At 39.4% G+C, this 14,448-nt stretch overlaps 1 protein-coding gene across 2 annotated transcripts in view; it reads right to left on the bottom strand.

Moving 5' to 3' along the window:
* The window catches only part of RBM33 (RNA binding motif protein 33), a 347,098-nt gene that overhangs the window by 275,261 nt on the left and 57,389 nt on the right, over window positions 1–14,448 (bottom strand). The gene's annotated exons all lie outside the window — the stretch shown is intronic.

The raw sequence follows: 14,448 nt of genomic DNA on the forward strand, positions 1-14,448 counted from the left end.
ACTGAAAGCCACCAGGAAGATAGAGGTGTGAACACCTACCTGGCAGATCTTAATAAAACATGAAAGGAAGACCATGTAGCAGCCTTAAAAACCTATAACAGAAGCTCGATGCTGAAATCGCTCAGGAAGCACCGACATTCCTGGTGGAACGGAACCTGATCCTTAAAGTGTTACTAAACCCACAACAGTAAAAACAGCCTGTATACACAGTAAAGCATGATTGTTATACTTACTGTGGAACTTACAGGGTTAATACTCTGTATTGTGTATAAAGGCTGTGTGATCCTGTATCTCCGTTTGTATCGCTAGTTTTTTTTTTTTTTCTTCCTTTCTTTGGAGAGTGCATGTGGATCAGCACAGGGTCAATCAGCACTGACTAGACTGATAGGACAACTAGGGAGAAATGAAAACTCCTACAAGCTTTAACCAGACACTGATAGAAGTCACAAGACTGCTCTAACTGCTGATGAAAAAAGGGTATTTAGCAGTTTGAATTTACTAAAACTATTGCATTTCCATGTTCTGTGTACTGTGGGAGACCAGATATAGTGAATGCAGGGTCCTGGGTTTAGCAACACTTTAATACCCAAGAAATAAGTTGACAAAACCAGCTACGTATCCTTACAGAAAAGCGTAGCCAGCTCGGACGCCGCAAGCCAAATTAAACAACAAAAAAACAAAAGAAACTTCCAGGGTAGGGGAGAAGAGGTAATGTCCTGGAGAACCTCTAATAGATGTATGCAAAACGCACAAAACCAAACTAAGGTCCCCTGTAGAAGAGAATCAATCTGTGCGACACCCTATACAAAGGCTTTTACCAAAAACAGACGCAATACAGTGCATCCTGAAAGTATTCAGACCGCTTCACTTTTTCCACATTTTATGTTACAGCCTTATTTCAAAATGGATTAAATAATTATTTTTCTCACAATTCTACAAACAATACCCCATAATGACAACCTGAAAGAAAATCGTTTGAAATCTTTGCAAATTTATTAAAAATAAAATCCACTATGTAGATGGACATTTTATGGATGGATAAAAATAATAAAAAAAAAAAATGGATGCTGATTGATGGACAAAAAAAAAAATACACAAAAACAATAGGTTGAATAAATGGATAATACATAATTGGCTATTAAATATATGGAATATTGTGTAAGCGGACCCATGTACAGATGGACACCTTAAAGTGCAGTCGGATGATGTGTGTTAAGGATAAGATAATGATTGGAAAACAAATTAGAATATTACATCCTAATGTTTAAAGACCACTTTTTTTTTATTGTTTAGAAAGGAGGGGGAGCAGAAGGGGGAGGGGGAGGAGAGGGAAGGGGGAGGGGGAGGAGAGGGGAGGGGGAGGAGAAGGGAGGGGAGAAATGTATCCATACCATAGTGTTCATTTAAAAAAAGGGTTAAAATTAATAGGAGACAATGAGTATCCATAATGGAATACTAAGGATAGGAAAGTGTGTGTAAATGTACTCATGCACAGATGGACAAAATGTACAGATGTATACATTGTGTATTCAGGTAAAATTATAATTAACCACTTGCTTACTGGGCACTTAAGCCCCCTTCCTGACCAGGCCAATTTTCATCTTTCAGCGCTGTCACTTTTTGAATGACAATTGCGCGATCATGCTACACTATACCCATATGAAATTTTTATCATTTTTTTTCCACACAAATAGAGCTACTTTTGTTGGTGGTATTTAATTGCTACTGAAGGTTTTTTTTTAGTTTGTTATATTTTGAAAACAGACAATTTTTCTCTTTCGCCAGATGAGCACTGATGGTTGCCACTGGTGGGCACTGCTAAGCAGTACTGATATGCACTGGTCTGCACTGCTTAGAGGCGGTGGTGTTCCTGTGTGGGACCAATGTCCCATTTAAACATGCCAGTAATTGGCTTTTTTTTTTTTTCTCTACACGCTGTCAGCGTGAGGGGGGGGGGGGGCAACTACCAGCTTCTGTTTACATCACATGATCAGCTGTCATTGGCTGACAGTTGATCATGTGGCAAAGGGCTGGGATCAACCCCTTACTCCGATCTGTGATCAGCCAAGTCTTATGGACTCACTGATCACAGAGTGGGGCGTGCAGGGAGCACATGCACGGGACGCATGCATGGACGCCCTCCCGGCAATTTAGGCCCACACTGTAGCACATTCATAATCTAGTATTAGTTTCAATTTCTTAACTGAGTGTAAATGGAGCAAGGGTGTTTATAGTAAATATCCAGTAAGTTTCTTATTCACATAATTTTTTTGAACCTTTCCGCCTTGGAAGAAATGTTGGTAATGTGGTCTATTAGCCATACTTTAAGACAGCTTTTGGATTTGTTGTGGACAGCATTAATGTATCTGGGCACACTATTCTTCCTTCCTTCTTGCTCAATAGCATGTCTGTGCTCACCAAATCTTACCCTAAAGCCTGGTACACACTGCGTTTTATTCCATTCAATCAAGCAGATTAAAACATTTTTTTTAAATCCGTTTAGAGCCACTGTACTACCCCGTTTCCCTGAAAGTAAAACATCCCCCGAAAATAAGACCTACTTACAGTTTTGCCTCTCGCTGAAATATAAGGCCTCCCCCGAACATAAGGTCTCCCCGATAATAAGGCCCCCCCTGAAGCTACAATAACTCTGGACCGTATTGGCGAGCAGCTCACTGTTGGCCGCAGCGCAGCTGGAGCAGACAGGAAGCGTGAGGTCTCTTTTAATCAGAGAATGAAGGGGAATAAGGGAATGGCGATGCCTAATAATATAATAAATACAAAAAAGTATGGTTGAAGAGTGATTTAGATACATAGTATACAAAATCAAATAATCAATGAATAAAAATATCTGTGGAGAAAGTGTGGTCGTAAAGTGACTATATGTTAATGGATATGTATAGGATTCAAAGAAAGCCAAAATAAATATAGGATTATAAAATACTGGTAATGACAATAAATATGTATATGATACAAAGAAAACCAAGATAAATATATAAGGCAATAGTGGTATGCCGTATATAAAAAATATGGTAAAAATTAATAAAAATATATAAAATATCATTGCATCAAAGTGGTAATATGTGCATAAGTGTCTAGAGGTGACAAGTGCACATATAAAATATGGTATAAAAATATATGATACGTGACCAATAATAAGTGAAAATATATAGTGAAATGGTCAAAATAGGTGACTTCAGTGAGAGGTAGTTAGATCAAATAGCAAGTAGTGCTATAAAGTGACTGAGTGGTAAAATATAACTAAAGAGGATACAAAATGGTGATCAAGTGGCTAAAAAAAGTCCAATATTTAATGGAAAGCGGGTGATAAAATCTTCGTGTAAGTAATACACATTAGGTGACCCCGTGGTGGGTGGTGAGGCGCTCCGTGACCCCTTTAATAGGTAGCCCACTCACCAGAAATACATACCCCACACAGGGGTATAGAGCGGGTATATAAAATGAATGGTGGTCCTGTAGGTAGATCCTTGCTCCCTCTGTGGGTCCTAGGATGGACGTACTTGAGGGTCCCTGTAGGGTACCGGGGTATAGAAGGATTCCTATAGGAGGATGGCCAGGATCTGATGGGGTCCTGTCAGTGTGGGATGGTAGCTCCGAGATTCCATGATGGGTCAGCCAGTTTCAATGGGACAGGTATAGTGCATCAAAGCCGTATGGAATAAGGGAAAGGCACATAGTGTAATACTGTAGGGTAGGTATTTTATTTGTAGATCAAAGGTAAAAGGTACTCACATTTGAAAAGGTATAAACAAGTGGTGTATTGTGCGTCTGGAATGCAATGCGATCCACGCTGAATTTCGGAACCGGAAGTGATGCGACACGCTGTACACGTTTCGTAAGCATACGTCTTCTGAAGGGCTGCTGAAGACGTATGCTTAAGAAACGCGTACAGTGTACCTTTTACCTTTTCTACCTTTGATCTACAAATTTCCCTTATTCCATACGGCTTTGATGCACTATACCTGTCCCATTGAAACTGGCTGACCCATCATGGAATCTCGGAGCTACCATCCCACACTGACAGGACCCCATCAGATCCTGGCCATCCTCCTATAGGAATCCTTCTATACCCCGGTACCCTACAGGGACCCTCAAGTACGTCCATCCTAGGACCCACAGAGGGAGCAAGGATCTACCTACAGGACCACCATTCATTTTATATACCTGCTCTATACCCCTGTGTGGGGTGGGTATTTCTGATGAGTGGGCTACCTATTAAAGGGGTCAAGGAGCACCTCACCACCCACCACGGGGTCACCTGTGTATTACTTACACAAAGATTTTATCACCCACTTTCCAATAAATATTGGACTTTTTTTAGCCACTTAATCACCATTTGTATCATCTTTAGTTATATTTTACCACTCAGTCACTTTATACCACTACTTGCTATTTGATCTAACTACCTCTCACTGAAGTCCCCTATTTTGACCATTTCATTATATATTTTCACCTATTATTGGTCACGTATCATATTTTTTATACCATATTTTATATGTGCACTTGTCACCTCTAGACACTTATGCACATATTACCACTTTGATGCATTGATATTTTATATATTCATTTTTACCATATTTTTTATATACTGCATACCACTATTGCCTTATATAGTTATCTTGGTTTTCTTTGTATCATATACATATTGTCACTACCAGTATTTTATATTCTTATATTTATTTTGGCTTTCTTTGAATCATATACATATCCATTAACATATAGTCACTTTACGACCACACTTTCTCCAGATATTTTTATTATTTGATTTAATATACTATATATCTAAAATCACTCTTCAACCATACTTTTTTGTATTTATTATATTATTAGACAGCGCCATTCCCTTATTCCCCTTCATTCATTTTTATAATGTGTTGACTATAGGTCAGGGAGGCAGCAGCCTACCATCTATCTAATCGCATCTCTATCCAAATATATTACCACAAGCGCTTTTGAGTTTCACAATATGCATCTTTTAATCAGAGAGCCCGCAACGCCGCCAAGACAAGCTGCCGCCTGCTGCTCGCTCTGCCCTGACGGGAGTCTGGCTGACTCACAATGAGACAGTGAGTCGCGCGGGGCAGGAGTCGGGCACATTGTGTGGACACACACAGGGGTGACTGAGGTAGGGGGGAAATGTCTGATAAAGGGGTGGGGTGGATGTCTGGTGAAGGTGTCCACTGACACAGGGGTGGGGGGAGTGGGATCAATTAAAATGACACAGGAGGATCAGAGGGGGCAATCAAAATGACACAGGGGAATCAGAAGGTAGGGGGAGGGGGATCAAAATGACACTGGAGGATGTAATTTGCTGGTTTGTGATAACAACTACTACTGTACCGTATAAAAGGTAATACATTTCCTTTTTTTTTTTTTTTTTTTTTGTTCAACAATAAATGTGTACCATATTCTTCATGGAAAAATAAGACATCCCCTGAAAATAAGACCTAGCGCATCTTTGGGAGCAAAAATTAATACAAGACACTGTCTTATTTTCTGGGAAACAGGGTAGCAATCAGACGTTAGTACAGTGATTTTCCCAAATGAGCTGTTGTATTATGACAGAGGGACACTCCGATCAGTGCTCTCAGCTGGTTTTCCAACATGCAAGCCCGACAAAAGCCGGCTTCTGTCAGACCAGATGGCATACACATGGGCCAAAAGTAGGCTGATTTTTATTTAACTGGTCGATGTCTCCCGACATTAGGCCCGTGTACACAGGGCTTTAGGGGTTGAACGGTTCTGCCTATATATAATAATCCACAATGGCACGTAAGAGCATAGATCACAAAATCAGTGTAGCAGGTATAGAATTTTAGAGATAGGGTATTCTTTTCCATTGGTCTTAAAAGACTTTTGGCCATTTTGTACGAATGTGCATGATAGACATTACTTCTTTTAACATTGATATATGTCTGTCCGATTGGGAAAAGATTCTTTAATGTATTGGGGGTACACTCTCTCCCTTTGAGTTTACTGGGAGCGATCTTGCTTTTATTGTTACAGGCTCAACGATATAAGTGAACCTGGGCTGGAGGGGCAATATGACTCCAAATTTAGGATCCCGCAGGAATAATCCCTAGTGTTCAACTTTTTCCATTCTTTTTTTTTGGCTTATGATGTATAGGCTGAACCATTCAAATCATAAGGGTAAGATTTGGTAAGCACAGACGTGCCATTAAGTAAAAAGGAAAAATAGTGTGCCCAGACACTTTAAATCCACAACAAATCCAAAAGTGGTCCTAAAGTATGGATAATAGACCATATTCCCAATGTTTTTTCCAGGGAGTAAAGATTCAAATAATTATGGAAACAAACGAAACCCTTTGACACACAAGCCAAATGTTGGGAGGTTTGGTCATTTCAATAGAAACCAGCAGACATTTGGCCCGGTGCTGACCAGAGTGTTCAGGCGGAGGGACCAACCCCCTTTTTTCCAATAACTTATTCTAAAACGACCTGTTTTCAAACTCAATCATGTTTAATTATCATTTTTACCTAAATACACACTTTATCCATCTATACATTTTGTATTTTTGGCCATTTATATTAACACGTTTCTGTATCCTTTGCCAATTATCCAGTACCCATTCCATTATGGGTATTCACTATACTATTAATTTTAACCCCCTTTTTTATCATATGTATACTTTTCTCCCCCCCCCTTCTTCACAATAAAAACTTTTTGCCTTTAAAGGTTAGGATGTAAAATTCGAATTTGTCTTACAGTTATATTTCTCTTAATTATCCATAATACACTTAATCCGTCTGTACTTTATTGACCATCTGTACATAGACACACTTACACAATATTTAATATAATTTATTTACTAGCCAATTATGTACTAGACATTTATTCAGCCTATCGTTTTTATGTGCATTTGTCCATCAATTAAAAATGTTTTATCCATCTATACAATGTCCACCTGTACAGTTACTGAATTTGCACATTAATGAACATGTACACAAGGATTTATACATAAAGATACTTCTCATTTTCCAGGATTGTACATGTGCGTGGCTGCCGCTTTTTGGACAGGTGCTGGCTATGCAGTCTTCTTCCCTTTCCTGCATTCTGAATCAGCTCTGCCCCTCCGCTCCAGCTTACCATCGGTGTTGCCCCCCAAACTGCTAACCTCAGCTGTCTTGGGGCTGACCAGCCACCATTAGCTGTGCCTCCACAGCCTGATCGACATGCTTCCAAGCCTAATTTCTGCTGACCCAGCCGAGCTCTGAAGTTTCTCCACTTGGATGTATGCTATGCTTTTAAATCTAATAAATTTGAGTGCAGTTTTTAGTTTCGTTTGATCCTCAGTCAACAATCTACACTTGGACGGTGGCAAGTCCTATGATTTTCTTTTTACACAGATTCAAGGTTCCAATCCTCTTTAGGAGTGCTGCAACCATGTGACCGCCATTCTATATCACTGACTAGTATGGACCTATTTACACAAATCTTAAGGGACTTTAATCAAATTTGCTTTTTAATTCCAATTTACTTTTATCCATATCTTTACCCTAGCGCAATATAAAACTCACCCCCTCCAGACATCCGCATGCCTATGGGTGTTATGCTTGTGGCGGTCAGTCTTGCTATGCCTCATGGAACTTGTAGTTCTGCAACATCTGGAGGGCCACAGTTTGCATATTCCTGCTCTACACCTTTAAGTCTCATACACACTGCACCTGTAAAACTAGCATTTACATTTTTTCTGCCCCTAATTTCCCCTCTATGTCAGCCTGTGTGTCCATACACACATTGGTGTTCACAGGCACAGGTGTTTTTGTAAATGCATCAAAATTGTGTTCAGAAAAGGACCTTTTGGGCAAAAAAAAAAAAAAAAAGCCAGACGCTTCTAAGCAAAAGGCATATTTAGAGCTTGAGCATTCATTCACTTCAATGGCCAGAATAAGTTACTATTTTGGGCAATTAAATTGGCAAACACTCAAACACTTGACACGCCTGAACAGGTCTAAACGCTCCTAAATGCATTTGAACACTGCTTTTCTCCTGTCAAGAGAAAAGTGTTCAGAAGAACATAGGGTGCATAAGGCCTTAGGCTCCATTCACACCTGAGTGTATAGTTTTCAGGCGTTTTTTGGAGGCAGGCATTGACATCTAACAAAAAGGCTTGCAATCTGCCAAAAAAAGAGGCTCATGTACTTTTTAGAGCTTCAGGCGTTTTGCTTCAGGCGACAAAACGCTCATATGTGAACAGGGACCATTTAAATTAATGGGATTTTGCTTGTTGGGCGTTTTGAGAATTGAGAGAGGAGCGTTTTACGAGCTGAAAAACATGCAGGTGTGAACAGGGCCTTAAATGTACACAACAGGCAATGAATAAGCTACACTGAAGGTAAGATTAAGCTGCTGACAGCTGAGGAAGTCTGCCTGCGGAGAATTTGTGTGGTGGAGGGGACCAAAACAAAGTTCTGAACAAGACTACTTCAGAGCTGCTTCTTCCTGAAGAGAAACTTTTTGTTTCTCCTTGCTGGTTGATGCATACTACAGCCGAAGCAATGTCTGACTCCACCCTGACTGGGAGACCGCAGAAGTAGTCAATCTAATGTAGGAGAGCAAGCTGAATCAGTTCCAGAATGTTGCGATTGTCAACTCCAGCTCCTCTGGCAACAAAGTTCCCTAAATGAAGAAGTTCTCTAAAACACCCCCTCAGCCCAACAGTTATGTCATCTATCAGGAAAACCTTCCAACGCATCAGAAAAACAAGATTTTTGTAAGATCTTACTGTAAAACCTGTTTCTCTGAAGTCCACTGAGACACAGCCTCCATCTTCATTAGCCACTGGGTTATGCTGCCCCCTGCAGGAGTAGTTCTAGGCAGGAAAAATGTAAATCTTCACGCCCACGGGCTGTCCCCACAGGCATAACCCACAACCTCTGCTCTAGCAAACCAGTTTGTTTCTGCCTAGAGAAGGATGGTGATTCACATAGAGTCATTCTCCATCCTAATCGGTCCTTCCTCCCTAAGGTGGTGTAGGTTTTTCATCTCAAAGAAAACATTGTGTTGCCTTATGTCCTAAGCCCAAACATCCCAAGGAATATGCCTTGCACTCTTTGCACGTGGTTCAGTTGATAAAGGTTTATCTGAAGGTTACTGAGTCTTTTAGGAAAATGGACTCTTTGAAAATATTTGCCTACACAAAAAGATGTATATTTTTGTTAGCATTTTTCGGAAGCATATGGCAATTTGTCAATTTCTGGCCTCAGTTCCCGGTCCTCTGATAACCATACAAGAAAGGAAGGGTGCAACCACCACCAGTGCCTGAAGGAACGGACAACACTGGGGAAAGCTTAGAATGTGACATTCTACTAAAATCTAAAAATTGTGCATACCCATAGTTTTTTCCATATCGTACTGTCCTTTTAAGTAAAATTAATATGGAAAATAAAAAAAAAAAAATTAACAGGAGGTTTTAAAACCTTCTTACTCTATCCAGAAAAAAATAATGGGAATTTTGACTTATCTGTAAATTCCATATCTTGGTGTAAAGTACAGGATAGCAAGTCATAGATAATGGGATATATTCCGCTACCTTTAGGTGTTTGGACACTGGCAAAAGCTTTGCTGAAAACAACCAACCGACAATTGATTATGAAAAAAATGGTTAACTATTTTCATAATTGATTAGTTGCCTACATACTAAATGCATTATTTGTTTACATATCAGAAAAATACAGTGCATCACACATAAAGCTCAGTACACCGTTCAGACAGGTCAGTAAGAGAACGTGTGAACATGTAAGGTGCAATGCCTCATGGGACATGTAGTCCAAGGCAGGAGGAGTGATTCTAAAGACAGAAGTTTTTTTTTTTTGTTTTTTTTTAATGGCACTATACTATACTCTGTGGCTTGCTATAGTAGCACTCTGAAGGGAGGTGGGGCCAAGAAGTTCTAGTGGGGGACCCCAGAAGAGGAGAATAAGGGCTGCTCTGTGCAAAATCATTATACAGAGCAAGTATGACAAGTTTGCGGTTAAAAAAAAAAGTTTACAAATCACTTTAAGGTCTCTGTGTAAGGAAGATCAGCATCTAAACCCAGAGATGCTGGAGGCTGATAAAAAGAAAAAGAGGTAATATATTGCATTACAATTAAACCTAAAAGTAAAATTTTACCAGTATTACATAAAAAGTGTACATATATTGGACATGTCACTATTTTTCTAGGTAAATATTTTTCTAAAGGTACTACTCGCATGAAATTTTCACCACATCAGTAACAACCCATGCAATCCATACAAAGAAACCAAAAAAAATAGGTTGAGAAATTAAGTTATGTGTAAAAAAATTGAATGACATTCAATTATCAGGAAAGAGTATTGAACACGCCAACTTAAATTTATTTCATACTTTGTCCAAAATCCTTTGCTGGTAATGACAGGTTCTAGATGCCTCCTATATGGAGAAACTTGTCTCATGCGATGCTCAGGTGTGATTTTGGCCCACTCTTGCACAGTCTCCAAATCTTGAAGGTTTCATGGGCCTCTTCCTTGAACTCTGATCTTTAGTTCTTTCCATAGATATTCTATTGAATTTAGGTTAGCCGATTGGCTGGGCCATTTTAGCAGCTTTATTTTCTCTTTGAAACCAATTGAGGGTTTCCATGGCTTTGTGTTTGGGATCATTGTCTTGCTAAAATGTCCACCCTTGTTTCATCATCATCCTGGAAGATGGCAGAAGAGGATTATCAAGAATGTCTTGGTACATTTTTCCATTGATCCTTCCTTCAATGACATGAAGTTTTCCAGTACCGTAGGCTGAAAAACAGTGCCACACCATGATGTTCCTACCTCCAAACTTCACTGTTGGTATGGTGTTTTGGGGGTGGGGGGGAGGGAGAATGTGCAGTGCCATTTGACCTCCAAACATGGTGTGTATTAAGACATTAGAGTACAATTTTGGTCTCATTTGACCAGACTATATTCTCCCAGTATTTCACAGGCATGTCTAAATGTTGTGCAGCAAACTATAAACGAGCTTTAACATGCTTTTTCTTCAGCTATGGAGTCTTGCATAGTGAGCATGCATACAGGCCATTGCAGTTGAGTGCATTACTTATTGTTTTCTTAGAAACAATTCTACCTGCTAATTCCAGGTCTTTTTCTGAAGCCCTCTGCAAGTGGTCCTTGGCTCCTGGACAACTTTGAGAATTCTTTTCACTCTGTCAGAAATCTTGCGAGGAGCAGCTAGTCGTGGTCGGTTTATGGTGAAATGATGTTCATTCCACTTCCAGATTATGGCCCCAACAGTGCTCACTGGAACATTCAGATGTTTAGAAACCCTTCTGCAACCAATGTCATTAGTATGTTTTGCCACAATAAGGTTGCAAAGGTCTGGAGTGAGCGCTCTACTTTTACCCATTATGAGGTGTTTCTTCTGTGACACCTTGGTAATGAGACAACTTTTTAAAGGCCTTTAATTAGGCCATCAGTTGAAACTGAACCAGCTGATAATTTGCATTGACAAGGGGCAGGATTGCTTTCCAACTGCTGATAGATTTCAGCTAGTGTCTTGGCTTTCCATGCCTTTTTGCATCTCCTATGCTTCATGTGTTCAATACTTTTTCCCCAGTGTCATTCCATTTTTTAACACATAACTGAACTTAATTGTTTTGGTTCCTTTATATGCATCATTGCATGGGTTGTTACCAACATGTGCTGAAAATTTCATGTCATATTTAGTTATTAAAGGTGAAGGCGCCAGGTTTTAATGTTTTGGCCCTTGATGTAATGCAAATACCTGCTGCCCTTTTTTATTTTGATGTTGTTGTACCAAAAAAATGACAAATGTTATTATCACTAAAAGTCACCATTTTTTATATATACACAGATATATATTTTCACTTTTTACTAGGTTGATATTATTATAAAAGGTTTACATTATGGTATTATAAATGATTTTAAGGTCCACCTTTTATCGATTTATCTATTAATAATTTATTGGTAAATAAGGTTCACCTTTTATCTATAAATACAATTTATTGGTGACGACAATATATAAATACCCTTATTACACCTTGAATACTACCACTGATCACCAATACACGTATGTTATAAACCCACAATATTACCAGCGCCTATTTTTTCACCCGTTTAACCTTTAGAAATATACTTACCTAGAAAAATGTTGGCCTGTTCAATGCGCACGCGCGTGTGTGTGCGCGCATATATATATTTTTTTATTTATTACACATATTCACTGGAGATCAAAATTAGAGAACCATTTTTTTATTTTTCAGAAATAAGGTAATCTTCATTGCCCAACATGATAGAATTTTTGTTGTGGCTATACCATGCTAATAGATTAGTGTTTTTCAAAATAACCAAGCCACTTACAGACAAAAAAAAAAAAAAAAAACTATTTTGTAGAAAACACATTTGATCAAAATTAGAGAACAGCAATGACTGTAGCACGATAAAAGAATGCAACAAAAATTTCTGAAGGTTACAACAATCAACAATCAACAATTAGGAAGTGTTCAGGCTCTTGCTTTGAATAACTTCAGCACATCTGTGGCCACAGGACCTACTTCGTCTCACACTGCTCTCGTGTAATTTTGTTCCACTCTTCCAGTCTCTTTCACAGATCGTTGACCGTAGTGCTTTTCTTGGCCATAACTTTGTCACCAAGGATTTTCATCGAGACTCTGGGCTGACTATTTCAATATTTTCAGCTTCAAGAATTGCTCTACCGTTTTGCTGTGTGACAGGGGGCATTGTCGAGCATGCAAATTGCTGGCCGATTGGGCGATGAATGCAGGGAAGGAACTGCATGTTGTCGAAGAAGGTTCTGATAAACATTTGTATTCACTCTGCCATGTAGCTGCATAAGAGGCCCAACTCCTGCTGCAGAAAACATCCCTCAAACCATGACACATCCCCATCCATCTTTCACTGATGTCTTTACACACTTTGGGTTCAGTCTTTCCCCAGTTTGACAACGAACATAATGTTTCCCATCGAACCCAAACAAATTAAACTTGCTTTCACGACTAAACTGAACTTTGGGCCACTTCTGCTCGGTCCACACAACATGCTCCTCAGCAAAGGTTAGTCTAGCCTTTTGATTCCTTCTGCCAGTGAGAGGTTTGGTCACTGCAGAGTGGGCCTTCAGTCCAAATTCTCTTAAGGCTGGGTTCACACTATCTGTGGTGCAGATCACAGCACGGGGTCCAGTGCGTCCCCGTTCACTGTTTCAGGTGCACATTTTTGTCTGAATTCGGACCTGAAACTGAGCCTAAGACGCACAGGACCCTTCTGCAGTGCGCTCCTTGGCTACCCCGGAGATGTGAGAACCTGCTTCCTTGAGAGCCGGTCACACTCGCCTGTCATGCAAATTGAATGTGGGGAATTGACATAAGTGTGAGCACAGCCTAAACAGTGAGACACTTCATGACGAGACAGATCCTTACTCTGGTCAGCGTTGAACTGGCGAGCAATCACTGCTGTAGTGTTGAACTGTTTGCCCATTGAGATTCTCCGCATTACCCTGTCCTCTCTTGCATTTGTCTTTTGTGGACCGTGGATGACCAGCTTTCTTGGGGGGCTTGAATGTGTTAGTGACGCTGTAAAGATGCAATATTCTAGAAATCATAGATTTGGGATTCTGAACAGCAAACTTCTCTTGCTATGGTTGAAAGAGTCATCCCTTTGTCGTTCATCTGGACAACCAGATGCCAGAGGGTTTCAGTCACTTAAGAATGCCTCATCATCTTGCAAAGTCAGTGGAAAGTTTGGCTGCCAGTTAAATAGGGCTTGTCAGATAATTAAAGAAATTAGCACAAGGTGCCAGATTAACACCAAAAAACTGGGAAGTTTTTTATTCTGTGCTTCAAAATATATGTAACTTAAAAAATATACACACACACACACACATTTTATATATATATATATATATATATATATATATATATATATATATATATATATATATATATATATATATATATATATATATATATATACACACACACACACATATATATATATATATATATTATATATACACACACACACACACACGAGTGAGTGAGTGAGTACACCCCTTACATTTTTGTAAATATTTTATTATATCTTTTCATATGACAACACTAATACAAATTACACTTTGCTACAATGTAAAGTAGTGAGTGTACAGCTTGTATAACAGTGTAAATTGCTGTCCCCTCAAAATAACTCAACACACAGCCAATAATGTCTAAACCGCTGGCAACAAAAGTGAGTACACCCCTAAGTGAAAACGTACAAAGTGGGCCCAAAGTGTCAATATTTTCTGTCACCATTATTTTCTAGCACTGCCTTAGCCCTCTTGGGCATGAAGTTCTCCAGAGCTTCACAGGTTGCCACTGGAGTTCTCTTCTACTCCTCCATGACATGGAGCTGGTGGATGTTAGAGACCTTGGGCTCCTC

Source organism: Pelophylax lessonae (assembly GCF_965119305.1).
Source record: "Pelophylax lessonae genome assembly, chromosome: 5".
NCBI classification, from domain to species: Eukaryota; Metazoa; Chordata; class Amphibia; order Anura; family Ranidae; genus Pelophylax; species Pelophylax lessonae.